Here is a 26,235-nt window from a genome sequence, read left to right on the forward strand (position 1 = left end):
ATCCACATGGATCCTGACCAGGCTTTAATCTTCCCCTTCAATTATTCTCACCCCTTTTATGCTCCCTGAAACCAACCTGACTTTATCATGATTCCTTTCATATGACTATGGAGAGAAAAATTACTTTCTTTTGGCAACACTATTTCTACTGGCATATAAAAATGAAATTTAAATAATGCCCAAAGGACCCCAACGAGTTGCTAAGAAAGAATCATAACTGGGTTCTTCATACAAGTGCATTTTAAAATACTATTTTTTTAAAAGCACTATACAAAGTTACTTCAAGCAGCCCAGTTAAAGAGTAAAACCTCATAAAAGACAGGACTTTATCAGGGTAAAAGCAGCTCAGGAGTGTGGGCTTCTCCTGCCAGCTCCAGGTTTCACCATTTTCATAGAAAAGCCTTTTACACCAACTTTTCATGCTAACACAAATGATGCCAGAATGAACATCTTGGAAAGTAAAATTCCCATCCTGGGGAGTCTGAATTCCTTCTCCACAGTTAAGGCTGGAAACTCACTTCCAAGCCCAAGCATATTTCCATTGCAAAAACTAACTGGAAAAGCACATTGCAGAAGCCCTTCGTGTTTCTTTACTTTTCAACCCAATGTGTTTAATCCGGGTTTACAAGAATAAAAGGTTTTTTCTCACAATCCAAAGCCTGTAGACCTCCCTTCCAGGATTTGAGGACAAAGCTGGGTGCTTCCCTCTGCCTCACACATCCTCCTTGCTCATTTACACCCAGATCAGCAAGTCAGTTCACACTCACTTCACTATCATGACAACAAAAATGCCCCAAAATCTCAAAACCTTAACAGGCAGCTCTGTTGGTAACACAGAGCAACAGCTCCAGCTCCTGCAGATAAAGTGTGTTGCCATTGCAGAGGCAAAGTATATGACAGCAACAACCAATTTTGCTAGTGTAACCAATTTCAAATGTTTTTGCATGCACAGAAGAGGTGACGTTTATTTATAAAGCATTTATTTATCACCAGCATAAATTTGAGGGCATTTTGAATGGAAAAGGCCTCTTATGCAGCTTATTTTCAAAAAACTCTTCAAAGCTGGAAACAGAACTTTCAGTGAAGGGAAGACCCTGATCTGGCAGGTTTTCCCCTCAAAGTGAGTAGCATTGAATCACTCAGGTAGTCCTAAATGGGGTCTTCATCAGCTCTCCTGAGCCAGCATCACTCAGGATGGATGGCACCAAAACCAGTGCCACTGAAATGCCATCAGACAGGCCAGGATCCCATTGGACGTTAGGAGTGACCAGTAACCAGTGATGTTAGGAGGAATATCACCAGCAATAGGTCTGTGTCTAACACTCAGGATGCAGTTTCATACTACAGAGATGATGGAAGGTAATCTGGCCTTACCAAAGCCCTGCTACCTCTGGTCCAAAACTAACCCCACCACAAATACTCAGAAAAGCCACCCCCTGGCAGGCATCACTGGGTCAGGCTCTGACATGGATGGGTCAACTGATCCATTCAGAAACAACAAATACAAGTTTGCTCCTTGAAATCTCTCTCCAGCTTGATCCAATTCTGCTGGAAAAGCCTCTCCTATCCATGCAGCAAATTGACTGGTCACTGAAACTGCACCTTGACAGACAGCACCTGTCCAACCTGAGCTCACTCTTCTGGCTCAGAGTTGCTTAAAAATTGAGGTAATTTGGTTTTGGTGACCAACATCAATTCTCCTCTTGGTGTTGCCTCTCTATCAGTGCAAAGTCAGCTCACCCACAAGCTGTGCACCATCCAGGTGCCCAACCTCGTGGACCTGCACTGTGCCCATCCTGCTGACCCTTGGGTATGGATCCACTAGGAATTACTGCAGAACCACAGCCTGCAGTTTGTTTCTTTCAGTTTATGCCTTTCTTGCAACCAAAAGGCAGTCATGGTTTTCATCCTTGACTCAAAAACCTGCCCAAACCCTGTCCAGGTATCTCCATCTGGTTTGAATCCGGTCTCTCACTGAAGGTGAAGGTGCAGGTGAAGACCTGCACCTCTGCTTGCAGACAGGACCTGCTGGCCCTGCAGCATCTCTGCTGAGCTGCTGCTCCACCAGGTGCCCATCCTTACCCAGATGCCACAGCAGAAGTTCAGATCTTTGTTACTCTGAGCAATGCCAGTAACAGGCCAGGGGCTCTGGGTCCACATCAGCTTTGGTGGGAGTCTGAAATTCATCACAACTCCTGGAGTCACAATCTGTTAATGGCTCCATTAGATGGACACAGACAAGCAGATTAAATTAGGCAGGCAAACAGAGAGGCTGCAGGAGACTTAGCACTAAATACAATTACCTCTACTTGAAAATAACAAACCACTGCCAAATCTGCAGTTGCCAGTACACAAATCTGAGCTGAATATCAAAATAAAGACCAGTCCCCATCAGGACAGTTAACATCCAGCAGTACATTTCTCAGGGCCCTCAGCAGCAACAGACCTTCACAGTTCTTTGGAAACAAGACATCCAGCCTTACCTCTCCCAGCGTGCTGAAAGGTGCTGCTTCTCTCCTCTTCTTAAACATATGTTTGAGCTGTCATTATTAAAGATGCTTCAAGGGGAGTGCAAGACAAGGGGAGTGCAAGACAAGAGAAGGCCCAGCTCCGTGCAGGAGCCAAGGCAAAGAGAGGTGAGGGAGCTGAGGGACACAAAGAGCATGAAAGGAAAAATGCAGCCCAGGGCAGCCAACCTGCTCACTAACAGCACACCACCATTTGCCTTTAGGATTGAAACAATTTTCTTGTCGATATTTTGGTTTTGGCTTATGATTTCATTAAATGTTGCAATAATAAGATGTGTTTCCAGTAAGTGTGGAAATTCATGAGTCAGATGCTGGACAAGAGCAGAAAAATCTGAGGCCAATTGCCACTTCTGCTACAGCTCTGATCCACAGCCTGGGCCTGATCCAGCCAGGCACTGAGCACCCTCAGCTCAGGGCTTCACTAGAGCAGGTGGCACCCACAGCACCAGGGCTCTGGGCACTGCTGGTGGTGCCTCTGCAGAGCCCACAGGGAGTAAAATAAGCACCAACCCAAGCAGCATCCACTGCTGGGCACCACAGAGGTGGCAGGTGAAAAGCATCCCACCTTCAAAGTCTTCATCCTGCAGCTGGGGGATGAAAACAGGTGTAGGACAGGGAGCTCCAGGCAGGATTAAGCCCCAACACTCGTTCCATGCCTGATGCCAGGCAGCATCCCAGCCCCCTGCACACCCAAGGGGTGGCAGAGACAGGGCTGTGGTGCAGGGAAGGTGCCTGGCACGGGGGTCTTGCCATGGGGTCTGTGCTCTAACCATGCCCTAGCAGGGCTTGCAGAGCACCCAGCCAGCACCAGCAGTTCCCCAGACAGAGTCCAAGCCCCCAAAACACAGGACTTGCTGCTGGTTCAATGCAAACCCACAAAGAGTGTTTTGCTCTCAGACAGCTGAACTTCCAGGCAGCCAAAAGGAGAATAACAATAAAGAATAAAGAAATGTATTGCCTGGGATGAATGCAAGTGCTCATGTTTAACCCCCAAAAACTCCTGCTTTAAACTGAGTGGGTTTTGTGCTGGAAAAGGCTAGCTTGGATCAGCACCCTGGCAGAAGAAACACAGAGTGCTGAACAGCAAATACAACAGCTTCTTGCTAATTAAAACCATCACAACTTCTACAAAAAATTACAGACAGATGGATAAACAAAAACAATAAAGGAAGGACAGTAATAATAATTGTCAAATGCTTCAAGGGAAAAGAAGGAAATAGAAGGCATGATTTGTTTGTAAAGGAGGGGAGATTTGGGCAGAGCCAGAGCAGGAAGGGGAGCAGGAAGTGGCAGGTGAGGGCACAGGACCTTCCCACTGCTGATTTCAGGCACAGCAACAGCACCTGTGGGCACTGGGTGGCTTGGAAACCCTGCCAGTGTTGCCTAAAGAAAGAGACTTCAGCGACAAAAGGGGCCATTTCTACTCTGAGTGCTATGAATGAACACAGCTCACTTACCAAATCCATGCAAGGAATGAGGCACAGGTGGAAAATGCTGTGGGCAAGCCCTAAGCAGGATAACACCCCTTCAATAACCCAGTGTTGAAGCAATGCCCATGAATGCAGCCCAGCAGCCTCCCAAAGCACAGGATGGGAAACAAAAAGGTCTCCCCACATTCCCCAGATCTCCAAGACTGTGCAGACAGCCTGAGACCCTGGGACACAAGGAGGAGTTTGGTTTTTTTCTGGAGTGTGCTCACTTCACCCATCTCTGCCCACGCAGAAATGATGGAGAGATGCTCGTGGCTGGTCCCTGTTGGAAGGGAACAACCACAGGACCCTCCCACCAGCCCCCAGAAGATGACAGCTTGTGGTCACTCCCAGGAGCCAGGGCTGTTGTCCCAGGAGCAGGGGATGAGATGGTTTCCCCTCCAGCCCGGATTAAAATACAATGTCTGAGCTTTCCTCAGCCTATTTTTGTGGCCTGGAGACGGTTTGTTCTTTTGGATAAACTTCAGTAGGAAACAAATCTTTAAACAGCCTTTAAATCTCTCATCCTCTGCAGCAAGGACAGTTCCAGCTGGTGAATCATCCCAGCTGCTGAGCTGCATCCTGCAGCCTGGGACTGCCCCAGCCAGGGGAACAGCCCCAGAACCGTGATCTGAAAGCTGCAAACTCTGGATGGACAGGATGGACAGGCTGCCCTGGGACACCAGACACCTCAGTCAGGTCCCGTGCTGGGAGGGAACACGTGGAGATCTGCCTGTGTGTGCAAGAGCAGCCAGGCTGCCCTGGGCCAGCGTTAGCAACGTGAGGAACAGAAGGGTGGGAAAACTGAGCAGGAGTTTAGGTCCATAGCCAGGATCAGCTGGAAAATCAGGGGTAACTTTCTTCAATGTGGAAGCCTCCAGACAGTGAAAACTGTCAGGTTTGAACACTGAACACTCAGAGATGAAATTCACCCTTTCCTGCCCTTTATTTTTAACCTATTCGAGGAGCAGTGGGAGAAAACCTGAACCCTCCTGGAGCCAGAGCCTTTAGAGCTCAGGATTCAGTTTGTTGTCACCAGGAAAGGAGAACAGAAATAAGAAAAACAAAACAAAACAAAACAAAAAAAAAAAAAAAACCCAAACAAACCCCAACAAACCCAACAACACAAAACCAACCAGACACTCCTGCTCATGCAGGATGGCTCCTCCTTCACCTTCTGTTGGTGTTTTTCTCCAGAGCTTTACCTTGCTCCCATGCATGGAGGGGTATGCTCAGGACAAGAGGAAATGGACTCACGTTGTTCTGGGGGAGGTTTAGGTTAAATGTTAGTAGAAACTTCTCCACTGAAAGGGTTATCAAACACTAGCAAAAGCTGCCCAGGGAGGTGGTTGAGCCAACATCCCTGCAGGTGTTTATGAGTTGTATAGATGTGGTGCTGAGGGACATGGTTTAAGCACTGGACTCAGTATAGTTAGGTTAATGATTGGTAGAGTTAGGTTAGAGGTAGGTCAGAGTAAGGGTTGGACTTGATGATCTTAAAGGTCTTTTCCAACCAGAAGGATTCTGTGATGCTGCATTAGGACACAGCAGTGTCAAAGGATTTGACTTAGGACAAAGGATTTTACTTCCAGCATAATGGGCAAGGGACAAATGGCAATGCCTGTGGAACAGCCTGCAGTCAGCTGGAGGTTCTCACCCCTCCATCAGTGCTGTCAGACCCTCTTGACTGGTGTGGAAAGCAAGATAGAGCTGCCTGGCAAGCTCAGCATCACAGCTGGGGTAAGACAGAAAGCCTCAGAAAAACTAAGGCAGGTAAATATCATCTCCCCTCAGTACTGACCATCTTCAAAAGGCAAGAGCAGAGGCAAGCTGAGCTCTCACCCTCTGCTCCTCCCTCCTCCACTGACATTCACTCCTCAACCTCAATATATTGGCCCTGACATGAGAGGATAAAGGACATTTCAATATTTGCATAGTTAATAGTTATCAATTTTGTTTTTTCTGGAAACACCTAATGGGCAGGTCGACGTTCCTTCCTCTGGCAAGACTTACTCCCTCCAGGTAACTTCAATGATTTTAAGCTCTTCCATTGCTTCTAACCATGACATACGTGGTAGAGCAAGCATCTCTTGTCAAAAATTCCCAAATTTTGCATAAATTACTCTACTGTTGGCTTGAAAGAAGTGGTTCTGTCAAGAGAAGAGGAGAGGAAGCCCAGGCTCCTGTGCCTGCTTCCTGCACCACTTTGCTCTCCTCCCACCACATCAGGAGCTGTAGAACTCTCCTGATCATCTCTCAGCTTCAGGCAACCCCCTGCTCCCTCCTCCATTCCTTGAGGCAAAAAAAGCCCACAACATGGATTTTCCACCCTGTGTCTCTCCCAGCCTCCAACATCCTTCTTGAGCTTCAGTGTATTCAAGGCTTGATTCAGTCTCAGCTGAAAAGCTTCTTCCACTGCTCGAGTGTGCTGAGGTTTCTGGCTTTTCACCTGTCTCCTACAGCTCCCATGCAGGGTTTATGGGAATGGGCACAAATGCAGATTCCAACTCACATATTCCCTCGAAATTCTGAACTACTGAGTTCCTTCCTACCACATTGGACAAGGAAACTGCAGCCTTGTGAACTTGATGGAAATAGAACACGAGGCAGAAAAGAGTGACCCTACCTGAGCCCCCATTAAATGGCAGCATGAATATATGAGACCACTAATTCCAGAAGAGAACTGTATTTTACATGCCCTAACTTGCCAAGAAGCTTTATTTTCAATTATTAGACACACGAGAATACACTCCTCAGTGAAGCATCCCCTCCCATGTAGATTCTCTGATGTCTAATAGGCATGAAAAGCTAGTCAAAGCTTGTCCTGCAATGTTGGAGGATTCATAATAGCTCTGCCCAATGCAGAGTCTCTGATGCCTACTAAGTGGCTGACTCTGAAGCCTTTTTTAATTTACTTAGAAAGCCAGTAGACCTCAAGACAAAAGTCTATGACTGGAAATGAGACTGCATCCACCCAAAGGGCAGCAAATGTCTGCTCTTTTTCCCCCTCCATTACTTACTACTACAAAATTGTTTAATTGAGCATAGTATTTGCACACAAGCCAACAGTTTGCTATGCATCTGACCTGGGAACACCTGAAGAAGGAAATCTTTCAGTGGGTGCCTTCATCCTACCTGAAATGAACTGGTATTTTCAGTTCTTACATACTGGACTTGAAAAGCTGCATGTGGTCCAACATCAGGAGGAAAAGCAGTTCCCAGTTATGTACCTCATTACACATGAACTGCATTTCACCAGTGCAAAGGTGATGCCAGGGCAAGTAAAGCCCATCAGTCCCTCTCTGAGATGAAGAGATGCAAGTGTACCAGTAAGATCACCAACATCCCTGTTTGCAGAACACAGCAGGTCCTTCCCTACGAGCAGCAAGTGCAAATGTGCTTTTTGGACAGCACAGACCAGACCACATTTCACACTGAGGCTTCAAGCTCAGTGGCTGCAAATTTGTTTTCCAAAAGCCTCAATGCTCATCCAACCTCACAGAGGCCACCATCCTCCTCCTCACAGCTCTGCTTCCATCTGGAGAACAGCCAGTAACACACTTTCTGTCACTGCTGGTTTAGACCCCAGTACTGGTCACTGCAGCTTTACTAATAAATTCAAAGGACACAATTCACATAAATAGGTGCAAATCAAAGGGGCAAACGTGATGGTCCAAACAGCAAAGCATTTGGTGTGTTTCCATGGAAAAATGCATTAGCAGGTAGAATAGCATTGTTAGAGAAAAGGCACTGACACCACTACCAGGATAGAAGCAGTTTGGCACATCCAAGAGCAGTGGGAATAAAAGCAGAATTACCTAAACACTAACAGTCCTCATGCTTTAAACACTTGTAAATAACTTGCCATTTGTAACATTCTTAATCACTGATAGATTTACAAATAGCCAAAATAATTCTTATGCTGAGATCCTTCTGCTAAATGCCCATCCCTCTCCTGCCTGTGGAGGGTTTGAGGCTCCAGCTCCTAAAATCTGCCACCCCAGAGGACTGTCAGACTCATCACAGGCATCAAGGGCCTTTGCAACACTTGCTTACAGGCATGATTATGTGGCTTTAAGCAACCTCATGTAGTGAAAGATGTCCCTGCCCATGGCAGAGTAGTTGAATTGGATGATCTTTAAAGGTCCCTTCCAACACCAACCATTCTCTGGTTCCATAATTAAACACACCAGCATCCATAAAAGTAAAGGCTCCCTGGGCACATGTCAGCATTGGTTCCCTCACAACGTGCTTTCCTCCTCGGACCTGCAGATGCCAAGAGTATTTTCCAAGCCCTCTGCCTGTGGAGGAGCATGAAAGCTGAGCTGATGGCTCCAGGAATGGATTGCATATTGCAATGAAAAGCTACTTCCAAGTCACTGCAGCCCTGCAATGACAGCAGCCAGGGAGGAAAGCAGAGTGAGGTGACTTCAAAAACTTCCCCTCTTCTCCCAGTTAAATTAGCTTTTTTTGTTTTTCTGCACGCAGGACAAAGCCCAGCAGTGCCCAACCAGAGGAGCTCCCTCCTCTCCTGGTCTCACAGCATGTACCCTGGCCCAACAACCAGCACACGTGGACCCCCACAGACCTCTGTGCAGCACTAATTACCAACAGAGTCTCTATGAATATTCTAACTAATGCCGCTCTCTAAATCTGCCTGTGTCAGCAAAGGGCAACGTTTAGAAGGGCTGGAAATAATTTTGAGGCACTTAGGAGAGGAAGGCAAAGAAACTTGAAACTTGATGACTCCCTGGTGCTGCTTGAGCATCTGCTGATTTACTGCTGGCAGCGTCACTCAGGGGAAGGTGCTTGTGTCACACGTGGCAGAGGTGACATCATGTGCTGATGCAAAAGGCTCCTGTGGAACGTCTGATCTGCAGTGATTCATTTAGAGAGCTTGTATTTCTATTTCAGTGAACTCCTGTTTTGACAGGCAAGTGAAACCAAATAAACAGACATATGGCAAAGGGGGTAAGAGAAAAAAAAAAAGAGAGACATTTTGCACTGATGGCTCTTGGGTTGCAAGGGGGGAAACCACAGGAGCAGATTGAAAAGTGCAGGCCAAGCAGGTGACCATCACACTCAGAGTTTTGGAGGAAAAAAATGCATTCGTGTTAAACACACCATGTCCCAAAACCTGAGCTTCAAAACCCTAGAACAGCCTCAAAAAAAAAAAAAATAATGTAAGAGGACCCCACTGCCCTGCCCTTCCTCACCCTGCTCCTCCCACCTGACACTGTTGGGTTTTTTCTTGTTCTTCTGAAGCCATTGAAAGGATGCTGAGGCTTTGGCTTTAACCACAGCAGAGAAATGATGCATTCTGAAATCAGAAGAAAAAGAGGCAGAAGAAAAGAAGCAGGCTCCAATTTTCTCACTATTCATGTCAGGTGAGATGAGTCATTTATGCCATAAGACGTTAGAAAAGAAGTCTTTTAAGGATTCATAAAAGACATAAGGCATGCATAAAAGGCTGTTAGGAGGAGAGGCTTGCAATTAACAGTGTTACTGTATCACTGACATATATCTATGCAGAAACCACTGGGGATTTTAAGCCATTTTCACAAATATAATATTCTATTTTAATGATAGCATTGAACTCCTGAGCAGTAAGTGGGAAAACTGCCTGGGAAGGCAGAACAAAACAGTCAGATTCCTGAGCCAGATGGAGCCTCTTTGCCCCTGATCAATCGCTGTCTGTTGTTGTCCTTAAATGACCCCCAAAATAAAATGCATCCTGGAACACACACACATATTTTGTGCTAACCACTCAGCTCTCAGCATTACCATCCTTCCCCCAGACTCAGTGTTTTTAGAAGGAACAGTGAACGTTACCAATAGCAACTGCAAAATGTCCCACCAGATTCAGATGCTGATTGTTCTATCCAGATTTGATATGACATAATGGTAATGATTCCAAAAATTAAAATCACTTTATTTCTACAGCTACTGCCCGTGATGAACTGATTTCAATCACTTCTCCTCACAGGGTGGGACTGACCCTGCCAGGCACCATCTGGGCAGGAGCTGAGGGCTGCAAACATCACTCTTTTTTGCACTGCAACCATTTTTTGTTTGTTTGAAAGCCAAAATGGACTTCAATTTCATCCCTTCTGCTATGACTTGGGTGCCATTCAGCACACTTATTTTTGGCTCCAACCATGAGTCCTTGCCCTTACTGTAATGCACCCAATCTGGGCAAAAACTGCAAGCAGGATTCAGATACATAATATGGCAAGAGGTGTTTAAAATATACCAGTTCTGAGGTCCCTGCCTAGGACCAGGGATCTCACCACCAGGTCTGGCTTCTGCCCAGTGTCAAGGGCATAGAAATGCATAGTCCAGGAGGACTGAACCAGCCCTGACAAAGCTTCCTTCTGCCCAGAGTGACACAATAGGGCTGGAGGAAAAAGGAAAAAAAAAAAAAAAAGGGGGGGGAAGAAAAAGAAGACTTCAAGGAGATAAGAGTTTATTTATATCAACAAAATTCTGCAGAAATACTGTTGGCATGATGTGGTGTGTGGGGGGAGGTAAAGGAAGGATGCTGGAAGCAAATGTGAGATGTCCTTTTCCTGAGAAAGCTAAATATGCCACAGAATTGCAAACCTGGTGATCTTTTGTGGAGAGCTCTTATGTTTCTTAGACCCTAACAAATGCCAGCCAACCCCTCTACAAAATCCCAGCTCTTCCCAAGGCCAAAGAAAGAAAATTACTACAGATTTTCCAGCAAAGAGTGAGTCTAACTTGAAAGGGACATACATGTTTCCCTAGGTTGCCATCTCAGTGGTCCTCAGAAAACCTAACCCAATGAACTGGTTTTGTTATTACTATTAATTTTTCAAATGTGAGCCCATATTCTAGTGGTTTCTTACTGCAGATGCTGCCTGAACCCCCACCTCCATAAGGTCTGGCAGCAAGACCTTTACTTCCAGAAGCCCCAAAACACTTGACTGAAAAAAGCAGCAGCAGGTCACACAGCCACTTGCACACTTCCTTACACCACCCATGGCACATTTGAGGTGAACCCGTGTTGTTTTGGCTAAATGAATGTGCTTTCAGGAAAGGAGTTAATCCTTTTTTCTTTTACAAGAGGAGATAACTGCTCCTCCATAAAGCAGAGCTCTTGTTTTCAAATCACTACACAGGCATTAATGTTAATCCTCAGGCTTCCCTGATGCTGCTCTGGGTTATCACCAGCACAAAAACAAGCAGGGCTTAGAGATGAAGTGGTTGGCAGGGAGGCCACGTGCACTTCTGCTTTTCAAGGGCTTGAAGTGGGGCAGTTGCCACAAACCAGCTCTCCAAACACCCTGGATTAAAAGACATTTGGTTGGAGCACGGTGGGTGGGTGAGCAAGGGGATCTGCCTTACCCAGGGGAATTAGGCACAGAGATTAAGGCTTGTGTTTCACAAATGACTTCTGATTTTAGATGGAGTTATGCTTTATTATGGCACAAGTTTTTGACAGCTGAAAAACCAGGCATTTGCATGTGTAATTCCAGGTAAGAACAAGAACTGCAGTACTTGAAATTAAAAGCCATTTTTCGGCTATTAGTCCTATTTATCATATACCTTACTTTCCTGCACTAATTAGGCCAGTTAAAATTTTCTTCCTGTACTTCAAAGCTGGGCTGCAGTTCCTCTCTAGGAAATGCTCAAGCAGCACCAAGCAAACTCACACGATTGCCACCAATTCTGCTCCGTGGAGGAGCCCACCCTGCGCCCCGGCTGCCCAGCCCTGGGCTTCCCAGATCATGTGCTTCAAGAAAAGACTTTCAAGGAAAAGCGTGTTTCCTGGCCTGGAGACATGTACCGACAGAGAGGAGATGCAAATCCTCCCTAAGCTGCCTGGGAGCCATGCTTTTCCTTTCCAACTCCCCCACACACGCAGCATCCGAGCGCGGCGTGCGGGGGACGGATGCGTCAGCCTGGCACGTGTTCCCAGGGCTGGACTCACCACGGGGCTCACTGGGCAAACACAGACTCCAAAACCCTTCCAAGGTCCCACTGACTGCCACAGTGCTGGCCCTTGGCACTTAGTCACCCTTCGTGAGCACCAAGGGAGTAAATCCAACCCTTTTCTGGCAGGAAAGGAGCCGGGGGTTCTGATGACATGAGCCAGCAGTGCCCAGGTGGCCAAGAAAGCCCCAGGCATCCCGGCTCGTGTTAGAAATGGTGTGACCAGCAGAAGCCCAGAGGGGATTGTCCCCCTGTGCTCAGCACTGGGGAGGCCACACCTGGAGTGTTGTGCCCAGTTTGGGGCACCTCAATCCCAGAGAGATCTCGAGGGGCTGGAGCCAGGACAGAGGAGGCAACGGAGCTGGGGAAGGGCCTGGAGGATCAGTCTGATGAAGAACCCTTGAAGGAGCTGGGGATGTTCAGTGTGAGGAAGAGGAGGCTGAGGGGAGAGCTCATCAGTCTCTGCAACCACCTGAAGGGTCATTGCAGAGGTTGGTGCTGGTCTCTTCTCACAGGTCATTAGTGACAGAACAGGAGGGAAGGGCCTCAAGCTGCACCAGGGCAGGGTCAGACTGGACATTATAGAAAAGTTTTCCCAGCAAGAGTGGTCAGACCCTGGGACAGGCTGCCCAGGGAGGTGGTGGAGTCACCATCCCTGGGTGTGTTGAAGGTGGTTTGAATGTGGTGTTGGTGGAGATGGTTTAGGGGAGAACTTTGTAGAGCAGGGATGATGGTTGGACTGGGTGATCCCAAGGGGATGTTCCAAACTGAATGACTCTATGATTCTATGAGGCACATGCTGGGGACACTTTTCAGCTGTGCCATCTGCACGGGGCCACAGTAATTCCCACGTGAATTCCCACTTTCTTTTATTTAATTCTCATGTTTTTAAATGCTTTTCATCCTCAAAAAAAATCTTTAAATCTTTAAAAAAACCAGCAAGCCCCTATTCATTTATTTTTTTTTTATTTATCAGGAAAGTTCCCCCCCCTTTGTAACATCTCAGCCTTGCTCAGGGTCCTGCCCTCACCAAGACAGAGCTGTGACATGAATTGCTCAGCCCTGGCCCCACTCAACACTTGAACACAGCAGGCTCCTTTTCAGCCCTAAGAATTTGAATGAAACGGGCAATTCAGCTGAGCCTACGCAGGCAGTTCACTGCGAGTTCATTTTCATGCAGTTCAGCAGCTCTACCTGGAACTGAAACCAGCCCAAACCAAAGCACTGTGCTCCACGCAGGTTTTCAGCACCACTCGGCAGTGGGTTTGGCACAGCCCTCCAGTCATCGTCCCCTACACAAGCAAGCCAGGAGATCTGGGCTTGTATGTCCCCAGGCCAAGGCATTTTGTGAGCTGAGCTTCTACAAACCCTTTACAACATGGAGCTGGAAGGGCTGTCCTCCCAAAGCAGATCCTCTCCAAGACAGGGCCAGACAACCAGCCTTTCTCAGCATATGCTGCATCTCAGCCTAGAGCTCCTCACCCATCCTCTGTCCCCAGTTATACCTGCACAGTGACAGCACCATACTGGGTTAAATGTTTTGTGTCAGTGTGTGTGATTACACCTTATCCCATCCCTTCAAAGACCCGGGTAAAACTGTATACAGACATATGTATATGTACATATAAATACATATACCTACATGTTTGAGTGTTCCCTCATCACGGAGACTTCCCTGCCAGGTGCTCAGAGCAAGATGCTGATTGTGATAATTCCTCCCTACCTGGCAGATTCCCTTCAGCCAGGTGTAAAATCCTGCAGGATCTCACTAAATGGGACACATGGAAAAGTGATCCCACCAGCAGAGATCAGATTACAAGGCTGTTGTTCAGATGCCTGAACTGCTTCACTTGAGATTTATCTGAATGTTGCAAGCTCAGCATTTTACCCAGAATATCCTAGCATTATTTCCCTTAAAGGCCCAGTTCCTGGAGCTCAATAACAGTTTCAGTTTTCTTTAACAGTGACAGCCTGAAGAAAACTTGCAGCCTAAATCCTAAAAACCCATTAAATAAAACCTAAACAAGTAATCAACTCTAAATCTCAAATCACATGCTTAAAACTTCATGGCTTTCAAACTATTTTCATGAGTTCTGTAGCTCTGATTTATCATTTTTTTTTCTCATTCCTGTGCTAGCAACTGGTGATGGCACCAGCCAGTGTTTGGAGACAACTGAAAGATGTTGGGAGGAGAGAAAAGCCTGGTAACACAAGCTGAAGTGAGAGGCACTGATTCATAAAATCCAAGCAGAGTGGCATGAATACGATCATGTCTAACTAGTGAAATTTATTCCCCAGCATCCTCCCAATACTGAAAAGGCTTCTATGAAACCCAAGGCTGAACAGCCACAACAATGCTGGGGGCCCACGGGGCACATTTTAGGAGAGGAAATTAATAGAACTCAACGCAAATAATCACCTCCCAAAAGGGCCCGAACGACCTCCAGCAGCAACACTTGCCTCGGCAGGCTCAGATTTCCATTTCTGGGGAATGAGGTGGCTGGGAATTTCCCTCCTGCCGGCGGGGTTGGGTTCACAGCCCAGGAACCTCCCCAAGAAAAGTCCCAGCCTGGGTGTCATTTTGCTCGAAAAACTCTTTATTTAGCCATTATGCATCCAACCCTGGACTCAGCAGCAGTTCCGTGGAGCCGCTCGCCGGGCTCCCTCGCTCAGCATCCCGGGCCCTGTCGCTGCCCTCCCGTTTGGCAGGAATGTGATACCTCTCTCTCCCATCCCCAGGCCATCTGCCTGCTCCTGTCCTTACTGACACCTCCTTCAAACACATTCTCCTTTTCAACCATTTGCATCAGCAGTGACGCTTTTTAACCAAAACACAAGAAGTTAGAGAAGTCAAGAAGAACAGCCACACGCTTCCCAGCACTGACACTTGAGATGAGCAAAAGATGCATTAGAACAAATATTACTTGCATTCCCATTAAGTCAGTTCTCATTAACACATAAATCAACCAACTGTGTTTATCCCAGCTTGGTTTTCATTGAAATGGTGCTGCCATATTAAGATGAATCAGATTTTTTCACTGGGGGAAAACAAAAACGCCAAGTTACTGGGAGGGATGAAAAACATCCCCCACTCCCATTATCTTAGAGGAGCTGAAGAGAGAAAAAACTCCAAGATCATCCACACTGGCCTAAAGAAAGGAGAAATGTTCCAGGTAGTAATACAGGATAAAGAAACATGATTATTCCCAACTAAATATAAAATCAAACATGTCTATCACCTCAGATGCTGAGCAGCCCAGTAACTATAGTGGGAACACTCATAGTCCCTTCACCTCCAGTTTTATGAAAGGAAAATAGAACAGAAGAAACTGGAAGATAACTCATATATATATATATATGAGATACAAGTATGTATCTCCCATATTTTTCTCTCTACATATATTTAAGATAAGTAGCAAGGGGTCCAGAGAACTCACTTTTGCACTGTGCAGCCTTCAGCAAACTTTGTGCATGTGTTTTTTGCCAAATCTGGGCCTATTTCCACTTTTCCCCTGGTGTTGGCATGTACCTGCCTTCCTGCTCAAGAGCCACTTGCTGCTAAAAATTTTACACGCTACACGAGATACATGAGAGTTTTCTGTAAAAACCAAGCTTCTCCAAATGACCACCCTGCCAACTCAATAAATTAGACACTCTCTTTAGCAGATTGCCACGGCTACCAACAACATCCCATTTCCATTTCTTTCAAATGTTACCTCACAAACCAGGCAAGACTTTGCAATTCATCCTTCTGCCAGTTCAGAATTTCCAGGCTAAAACAACTTGCGGGGAGGTTTTTTTTTTACCTGTCTGACCTGCCTCGTTATGCAAATGGCATGGAGGGAATAAAAAGCATAGTTGAATATCCTTGGATAACCAATGGTTTACACACTCTGACAATTGCCATGGAGCACAACATTGGTTTGGGTAACCAGGAGTTCCCTATTGCAGAGACTCAAATAATAAGAAACTGGCTTCCCCCCTCCACACCCCCCCCCAAAAGATTTTGACTCCAAACCTGAAAACAAGTTATTTTAATTCTGACATTTTAGTTTTTACTGCAGGGAAGACTGTCACCTCCTTGCCACTGTGGTTTGGCCCCATGCCCACAATGTTTGATGCTTTTCTAAAAACCAAGCCAAGGTACAGTGCTAAGCAGCAAAAATACACAGTTTGGAGCAGGACAGGCATTACCAGATTAAATTACCCAGCACTGGGGTTTGGAAGAGAATGGATTTATAACTGATGACCAGCTTCTGGGATTGGTATCACCTTGGAGCCCACAATAACCTGTCCCAGCACTGGGGAAAGGAATAAGGAGAAGCAGCAACATCTACACTCCAGGCTGCTGGTGCCTGTGAGTTGGGGCTGAGATTTAGGTTAGATATTAGGAAGAAACTCTTCCCTGTGAGGGTGGTGAGAGCCTGGCCCAGGTTGCCCAGGGAAGCTGTGGCTGCCCCATCCCTGGCAGTGTTGAAGGGCAGGTTGGATGGGGCTTGGAGCAGCCTGGGCTGGTGGGAGGTGTCCCTGCCCATGCAGGGGGTTGGATCTAGATGGTCTTTAATGTGCCTTCCAACCCAAAAAAGTCTGAAACTCTGTGATTCTATGAGCACATAAGGAGCTTGCAAGCAGATGTATTCATTCAGCATCTCCTTTGCAGACTGGGCTCTCCAGCTAACAACAAAAATACCCTTGAATCTAGCCCTGACAGTCAGTCTGGAAACAACACCGAAAGGCAGCGCCTCTGCCAAAGAGAAAGCAACAGGGAGAGCTTTTTATCATCCCAAGTCAACTGCTGAGGTCTCAAATAAATACCATCTGGAGCTCTCTTGCAGACCTGCTGCCTTTGCTTTCAGATGTAGGATCTACCTAACATACTGCACAGCAGCTGCAAATCTGGGCAGACTTCCTGTGAGCTGTGGAGCTGATCATCTTCACCTGCAGAAAAGATTGGCCGCGCGCAACGCGCCACGAGCGGGAGGAAGGATGTACAAATTAATTACTTGCCTGAGGCAACTTGATATTTTCCTTAACTAGGTCAAATAAACTGTAGCAAACCACTCTGTCTCCTTCTCCCCTTAAAAAAAAATAATAAAAAAATACAGAGTTGCAGGTTTAATGAACTGAGCTTCCTTCCAAAAATAGTTTTGCAGGTTGAGACTGCACCTTCCCCTGTCCTATCAGATGTACACAAGAGAGAGAAATAAGTCAGTGTTGAGCACCTTGACATCCAACATGTACAGGACCAGCCTTCAGGGCTTCTGACCACAAGGAACAGATACTATTTTGATGCATTAGGAATAAGACCACAGGATTTTCACATTTAAGCCACTGGTAGTTCAGTGCCTGAAGCAGCTCTGGTGTTCCTGTTATCCAGTCTTTGGGTCTCAGCTGGAAGAATGTGAAGGTCTGATTTCATCTGCCTTGATCACACATCATCACTTACACTGGTGTTAACTGGGGATAATGTGCTACTAAATCACAGAGCCATTTTTGGCCCTCCTTTTGCACAGAAACACAAGAACCAAGTCCTGGGCAATGGAGACATCAGTGTCCACACCATGGGTGGTGTGGTTGGTGTCCTCCATGCAGATGATGACCCCCCTTTTGTCCCTAGAGATGGCTGGGCAGGCTGCTGTGGAGCACCAGTGCTGGCAATGTCCAGGGACAGAAGCCAGGCACACTGCTTTGCAGGGAGATGTTCACCTGCAAATGCTCACACTGTACCTAACCACAGAAACAATGCAAGAGAACACGTCCAGTTCCACAGGAGCCCAAGGGGGAGGATGAGCTGTTGGCTTTTTCTCCAGCAGCCCAGGCTCCAGGGAGAACCAGTGCTAGCAAATAAAGTTGGAGTAAGACTGAGCAAAGCTGGCATAGCCCATAAAAAAAAAAGTGAAGCAGCCCATTCTGAACAAGCTGTTGTCTGCAGAATTGCTTCCCACGTGCCTGTAGGATTTGCCAGGTTGCACCAGCCTTTGCACCTGAGCTCATACTCACTCCAGAGAGGAGAGGAAAACTTCTCTAACATGGAACTCTTCCTTGGTACTCTGGAAAACTATTTAACCAGCTCCTACAAAGCTACAAACAACCTTGTATTCTCCACTGGGAAACAGCACCTGAAAACATCCACAAAATGAATACAGAAAATCCTGAGTAAAAAGCAAAATATGGCCTAAAAGTTTTCTTCACCAATGGGAACAGCACCAGGAGTCAACCATGGCAAGACCATTGAATCTTAAGTCTGACTAATTTTCTGGATCCATGCTAAGACATCACACTCATCTGCTCACAGATTCTGGCCAAAAGCAGTAACACACCATCCAGGCACAGCAGGGTTGGAGCCAAACATGGCTAAAACACACCTGGGTTGTCCAGGGTTTCTTCTAAAGGAGGCAGCACAAAACCAAAGCCACACCAGGTAAAGAGTTTGCTCAGGGCTGCCAGGCACCCCAGTAAAAATTAACAGTGCAACTCTTCCTGTTTTGGTTTTGATGATACAGTAAAAAGTTCCTGGGCTTCTGTGCTTTTTGTTTCTTTGCAGGCCAGACCATAGGGACCTGAAAAGAAACATGTTCCATGTGGCCTCACTGCAAAAATGTTCCATTTTGTAATAGGGACTTCTCTGAAAGATTTTGAGCACATCAACTGGAAGCCCCATGTTAGTTTGCTGAGCTCCCAGACACCATAAAATGCTGTACCAAGAAGAAGATAATTGAGATGAACAGGGGATTGTTCACACTTTTTCAGCAAGTGCAGAGCTTGACTCCTTTTCTGTGCAAGCATGGGGGCTCTAACATCCCTACAGTGCACTTGGGGATTCAAAAAGAATAACAAGAAACTAAAAATCTACATCACCAGTAATACAAATGCAATTGATTTATCAGAAACAGCACTGCTGTTTTAAATCAAAGCAGTGAACATTTATTGTTTTGGCACACTAGTTAACAATCAAAATCAACAACTGCTTGTAATACCACTGGTGGCCTATAAAAATCATCTCCAAAACCACTACTGGTCGCCTTCCATCAGTGAAGGCTACCATAAGATCACCCTCTCAGGCAGATTATGCCATTTAGAATCATGCTGGGACAATACTTGAGTTGCAACCACAGAGTTTAGTCCCTCCAGAATAGTCACTTCCAGTATTTTCAGCAGTGCACTAATTTCTAACAGCAATTCCTAATTTATTCATAGATCCCCCCGAAACAATTTCTGTTCAACTGCTGGGGCTTCAAGCTTTTGGAAAACCTCAAATTAAGTCACAGCTGTACACACAAAATCACATTTTGTTTATTGTTTTTATTTTTTTTAAAGCACAAAGGCACCAAGATCCAAAAATATTTTTGAAGCAAATAAAATAAATCCTTCCCCCATTCCTGAAGACCACATCTCACCTTTGCTAATTATTCCCAAACTAAGTTCACCTCCAGCTATAATAATATTAGGAAATGAAATAGCAATGAAAACAGGACCTCATAAAGAATTTTCTTCTTGCATCAAGCTATGAGACTCTGCAACACTGGAAAATGCTGCATTTTACAAAGAAGCAAAAATGTCCTTTGAATGAACAGCTGCACTTCACATCTATGTTTAATTAAAAAACAGCTGGGATGAAAATTAGCTGCTTATTGAGAGCTAATAACTACATTTCCTATTCATCTAGAGAGTGCTCCATCAGCGGGGCAATCACACTTATAAATACAGACATATCATAGAAATATATTGGAATTATATGGCAGGTATTAGCTTTGTGAAGTGCATAGTCCAAGGAGTCTGACCCCATGAAGGACTTTCAGTGGGGCATCTACACAAGTCTTTGAATAAATTGCATTAGAAGAAAATCTGTCCATCAACATCCAACCTGGGCAGTTTCCTGTGGCTTGTTGAAGCATCAAGCAGAGACTGAAGGCAGCACAACCCCCTCCACCTGCTCCTGCTCTTGGCAGGTATTTGGGCACCCTCCCAGCACCTGACAGGTGACAAGCTGGGGTGACAAACCCCAGGATAGACATGGAGACATGAGGAGCAAAGTTCATAAACACAGTAGGAATGAGGCAGAAGGAAAGAGAAGGAATAACAGGCAGCTCTTCAGGCTCTTCAGCACATCTTGGAGGACAGGGGGAAACTCCTGGAGTCCACCCAGCTTTGCACCCACCTTTGGCATTGATGCAGGCAGCAGAGCAGAGGAGGTCAGGGCTCTGTCCCCAGCTGGGCACAATGCCCAGGGGTTTCCTCCATCACCTCATTATTACCTTACATTTCTCTACCCTTAACAGCTTAAGCCTCTTATCTTCCACATGCTCTGAGTCTATGCAAATAGAGCTAATAAAAGCAAGGGATTCTCATTACCACACAAATCTCTTCTCAGAGCATGGTTGTGGCCTTTTTTTCTCTAAGCACTAGGAAACAGCCTGGCAAGACAAAGAAGCACAGCCTCAGAGGACAAAAAAAATGCAGAGACCAACTAAGATACAGCAAGTGGAGTCTTTTATTCACCTCCTCCAAAGGCAGCAGCTCAGAGTTCAAGTTCAAATTCAGAGAGATTCCCTAAACCTACTGCAAATGTTTGAGCAAACACATCCCCACTCCTATGATTTAACTTTCAGATCTGAAATAATAATCATCATCATCATCCAGCAAGAGCAGAGTGTGCTGTCTGGGTTTCCTTAGTCTCAAAAGGAAACAGTGAAGGAATCCATTTTTCTCCTTGCTTCCTGCTACCAGCTGTGCATCACAGCCACAAAAGTTGTTATCCAACACGATGTTATCTCTGATACTTCAGCTTTGCATCTGTTTTCTGCAGGTCTCCTTTTGGCCTTTAACCTGTGCACTAGCTCTCCACCTTTGATCAAGCATCTGGAGAGGTTTAAGGAGAATTTATGTACTATGATTGTGTTCCAGTGTTAAGCAGATGGAGAATAAAAAAATGTCGACCCATAGAAAAGGGAGGGGATTGGGAATCAAACCCTGAGTTTTCTTCCCAGTTGTGAACCAGTGGATGAGACATCTTTTCCCAGTCTCCTCTCTTCCTATGTGGGTGCCTCTAATGCTGGTATCAGGGGGATACACACATGAGAGACAGTGTGTCTTAAAATGCACTGAGATCTTCATAAAAGATAAGTTACACCAAGCCAAAAATGTTTTCCTTTTAATCTTCTCCTACTAATTAGGTGCCTGCTACAAGAAATATCATCCCTCAAACTTTTGATTTGCTGCTCTTCTCTGAGTATTTTCACAGCTCCTACCTTCCACAAGCAGTAATTTAACAGCTCCTTTCAAACCCCATCAAAGAGGTTTTGCTCTACATTTAGCATGAGCAACACAAGGTAGAGGGGGAAAAACTAGATAGCAAACACAGAGAAAGAAACCAGATAAAGAGCTAACAAGTATCCAGGTTTATCCTGAAAACTGTTTCAATAACACAGAGATACTTAATTGCTGGCTAATATGGACTAAACCCCACAAACCTGCCTTTTTCACAGGTTGCCAATACACCACACTCTGCAGCAGCTTCAGGGTCAGATGCTCACCATGTTCCCTACCCATCAATCAGCATTGTGATAATCAGATAATGACAGGCTACAAATAACTATCTAAGCTGGCTTCCAGCAAAGTTTTGCATGGATTAAAGAGGACACAGCAGCTCCTTATCAATTAAAGGGGCCAGCAGGTATTCACAGGCTGTTGCACTGGTCCCTTCCCTCACCACTGCAGCCTGAAGCTTCCCATGAACTCAAGGCAATAGGGAGGGCTCTGCCCATCTCACTGGGCTTGGGGGGCTTTGGGGAAATGGCAGCACCCTGGGGACCCTCAACACCTGAGCAAGACCAGACCTGCTCCTCCACCACCAGCCTGGGATGGCCAGGGCAGCAAACACTCCCAGAGCACTTCACTGTTTGCTGAGAGCAGTCACAGGCTGACAGATAGTTTTGGCAAGTTGTAATACAAAGTATTTCCTAATCCCTCATTCGTTTGCACTAACCCTGTACAAATCTCAAACTAAAGCTCTTGGCAATCCCCAGACTGGCCCTGATCCTGCAGTTTCACTGTGTGTAAATGGGCAGAGGGGTCCAAGAGCCCAGGCAGAGCAGGGCCAGGTCAGCGTGTGGCTCTGACCATCCCATTTATCACCTTGCATTGCACTGAAACCAACAACACACAGACCAGCAGCCAAGGGATGTGCAAGCACAACTATCTAAAAAGGAAACCTATATTTGGCAGAGACTATTCTCCCCTTCTTCCCTCCCTTCTCCACAGTGTCAGCACTCTCAGGTGTCCCTGTGCTCACATGAAACCTCCCAGACAAACCAGCCCCTGCTGCTCCACATCCTACCTCAGATGCAAACAGCATGAGTGTCCAAATATCCCTGTTAACACCAACTAGATTAATATAGATCACACGGATATTTCAAAGTACGCCTGCATGCATATTCATCTTTCTCTGGCTAATGTGTAACACCAGCACAGCAAAGCCCATGTCTAATCAGAAATGTTCTGTTTGAAAGCCCCGAGCTGCCCTTCACACCACAGCAACCAGCATTTGCTCCCCTTCTTTTTTACCTCCCTTTCCTTTTTTTGTTTTTTTAAAACACTGTGACTCTTCAAAGAGAATTTTCCACACTTGGACACATGCTGTGTTTAAAGGCTTGGGAAGCCTTTTTAATTTGAAAAAGGCACCAGTGAAAACAGAAACACTTGAAAGGAAAAGCACTCAGGAAATATTAATACGAAAGAGGTGGGATCCATGTGTTCTCCTTTGAAAAGTTCTGATATCTGAAAGCTCAAACATACCTTGATAGACAACAGCAGGTCAGCCAGGATGTATGACATGACATTTCTGTTGGCCACAGACTCTTTTTTTCTTTCTTTTTAAATCACTCTGCAATGGTTTAAACTCTAGCACCTACTCACAACCCGTAGTTAATCAGACTGTCATCTTGGAACAACTTATGCAGGCTAAAAATATGCAAATATTTAATTATGTGAAATTACAGGATGAGGGGTGGAGGGGAGGTGCATAGTGGGACTTTTTCTTGTTTGAAAGATCTAGAGCCAGTTTATAGTGTCATAGGAGCCTGGGACCATCCTGGTGCCAGGGAAGACCCTGGAGTGGAGGGACACAAGCATTCAGGAAAAAACTTCACAGAAGTATTAGCTTCAAAATTGTCTATAAATCTAAGTCAAGAGCTTCCAACTGGAAGCATGGGATGCAGCCATTTGTGATCATCTAAAATAGTTTTTGGTTAAAAATGCAAAATACTGTGGCAACCTGAAATTAAGTTTTGTGGAAAGCACCTGGATGAGACACTGGCCAGACCCCTGGGCTTGTAACAAGGGCTTTGCATAATGTTTCTCCTCAGTGACTACAAAAAAACCCCAGGTAGTCTTAGCTCATTTGCTGGCCAGGTCAACCAAAACTTGGCACCGTTGCAGCAACATGAGGCTGTTTCCCCCAAAACCTCAATACTTTGGAGATGCCTGAATGTCTCCTGCTCAAGGACCTGAGCAAACCTGGCCCTGCTCCCTTTGTGAGATGCAGCAGGATGATGGAGCCAAGGTACATCCCATGTGGTTCCTCCACTAGATGTGTGCCAACCTGCTCTGAGGAAGAGCTGGGGGAGAAGAGGAGGTGGGGGAAAGGAATGAAAATTCTATCATCCACCATTTCCTTTCAGATGAAAAACCCCAGTGAATGACAGGTCACACAGGACTTTCAAGGCTGAAGTGTTGTTGTAACACAAGTATCTCCCTACTGCCTCTCTCATGCATTGAAACCCTGTAATTCTATTCCCAACAACATGTCAACAGTTTCTTAATATTGCTGAAGCCACAAATTTACACCAGCTACTTTCTCAAATTGCTCCAGTGTCCTTCCAGCCTAGCACAAAACACCTACCACCTGGGGAGCCCCACTTGGAGAAACAATGAAGGATTCCTCAGCAGCAAAGCTGCAAAGGACCAAATTCCACATCTTACACTGCCTCAACAAGCCACCATCATTCACATTGTCACCAGGAAACATGACATGCCTGCAGCTCCCGAAATCACACCCTGCTCGTTGTGTGACACCCCCTTAACTCTGAGGGCAGCAAGAATGACAATGCACAGCACGGACATAACCACAGCAGGGACATAACCCTCCTGTTCTTGGAGCACAAACCACTTGCTGAACCCCTGCAAACATCATTCATGCAGTTCTGCAAGTGGGGAAGCTGCGTGGAGAGCTTCGTGTTCTTCCTCTGGAAGTCCTACAGGGAGGGAAGTGGTGAAAAGTTGTTCTTTTAACCCAGTCCTGGGGGGTATTTAGGTGCAGAAAAGCCAGGAGGAAAGCTGACTGCTCAGCTGAGGCTGGCTGGCTAGGAGGTGTGAAAGCTCCTCTCTCTCTCTCTCTCATATTTCATTTGTCACTTTGGATCCAGCCAAAGCGGCAGCGGATGCGGTTTGAGAGCTCCTGTGTGATTATTCAACACTTCTCAGAGCCACCATCCACACCCCAAGTATCCAAACAAAACAAACCCACCCAGTGGAGCTGCAGGGGCTGCCTCTCCCCCTCGTGAGCCCAGACAACGGTCCCTTGACGTCAAATACTAAGGAGCAGAGGAGCATGAGAAACGTTCTGTCAGGGCTCATACCCAGAACTGATTCCTGACCAAAACTTAAACCCTGTTTCCCAGTGCTGAGATCCAAGCAACAGCTCATCATGCAGCTCAACAGTTAATGGGCTTAAATGTCACCAGGATGTTTCTCCAGAAACACACCTGGGTGAGAAAAGTGATGGGCTAAGTCAAAAGGTCATCTCCTTGATGCTTTGGACTAAGCAGCCTTTCTGCAGCTGAGCTCCCCATCCCCACAGTGGAGCTGAGGGTAACACCAAAGCAAACAAACTAGAATAATATACAGGATGAAAGAGGAAATAATATTCCCTAAACAAATGGGGATGTGTGATTTCTGGCAGTGGGGACAGAGGGTATTTTGTTCTTTCTCCAGGAGAAACTCTGAGATGCCAGCTGGTCTGTAGATCAGGAAAACTCACTGTACCCAGTGCTGTGAGTGACTTACCAAATACATTATGCAACACATACATTGGAGGGTGGGGAGGATAAAGTAAGATCTGTAAGGCAAAGCACAGCATCTAAAACACAGTTGAACTAACAATACAGAACTTAAGAAGGGCTCCCCAAAGGTCAAGCAAGCAGCCTGGCTAGTGACTTAAATAGGATAGGCTGCACAGTTCATTTTTAAACCAATAAATGAAACCAAATCTGCTGCCCAAATAAACCAGAACACATTCATCCACCAGCAGCTCAAGCTGGAGCTAAAGCTGAGGCACAGAAACAACATCCCTCTGATTTCTGTCCTTTGGCCTCCCTAATTTGGAGGCCAAGATCAGGTAACAGGGCTGATATGATGATCCAGCTTCTGAGTGAGACACCTTCCTGTGCAAGTGGGGGCTTCTTTAAATCCAGTGAGACAAAGTGAAAAAACAGGGATGCAGCAATGATTGGGTGATTTATTCCCTGTTCAGAGCTCTGTGACAAAAGATATGAAGAGCCTGTCCAAGTCAAAATGCAACAACTCAGCTTTTTAATGCCAAAACACATCCATCCACCACACACTGATCACATTCAGATATCCACAGGCAGCCTATTGGAACTCTATTTTATATTTTTGGGCAGAGTTTAATTATCCAGCCTGGCAAAATATGGAATAAATGAGGCAAACTGTGAGAGAGCAACTCCAGGGCAGACTGCAAGTACAGAGTCACTGAGCTGGTGAGCAACATCTGGCACCAAGACTTCACATAAAACTTTGAAAGGAGTGAAGTTTCAGCCAGCAGAGCTTCCTTCAAAAATAAAAAGTCAGAAGTAGATTAAGAGAAGGCCCAGAAAGAGCAGAATCTCTTGGAAAAAAAAAGCTTTGCAGGAATGGAAAAACCTGATAAATGCTTGTTATATCTTTGGACTTCATTTTCAGTAGTTTAGTAAAAGAGTATTTTCCAGCTTGGAGACACTTGCTGGTTTTATTACCTCCAGACTAGTTTTTACTCTGTTTAAAATGACAGGAATCTCTCAAATATTACTGAAACTGCACTAAAGCTTCCCATGTCACCTAAGAAAGTTGGTGTGCCCTGTTTTTAAAAAATTTACTTCTTCCACTTTTAGATTAAAAAAGAAATACCAGCATGTAGTTTCCTCTCTGTGTTGATGCACTGAACATGCAAGTGATGCACAGATTAACTCCATGGGTTCATTTTTCTTCATACAACGTTGGATACACAC

Source organism: Chaetura pelagica, unplaced genomic scaffold (genome assembly GCF_000747805.2).
Source record: "Chaetura pelagica isolate M959 unplaced genomic scaffold, ChaPel_1.0 scaffold273, whole genome shotgun sequence".
NCBI lineage: Eukaryota > Metazoa > Chordata > Aves > Apodiformes > Apodidae > Chaetura > Chaetura pelagica.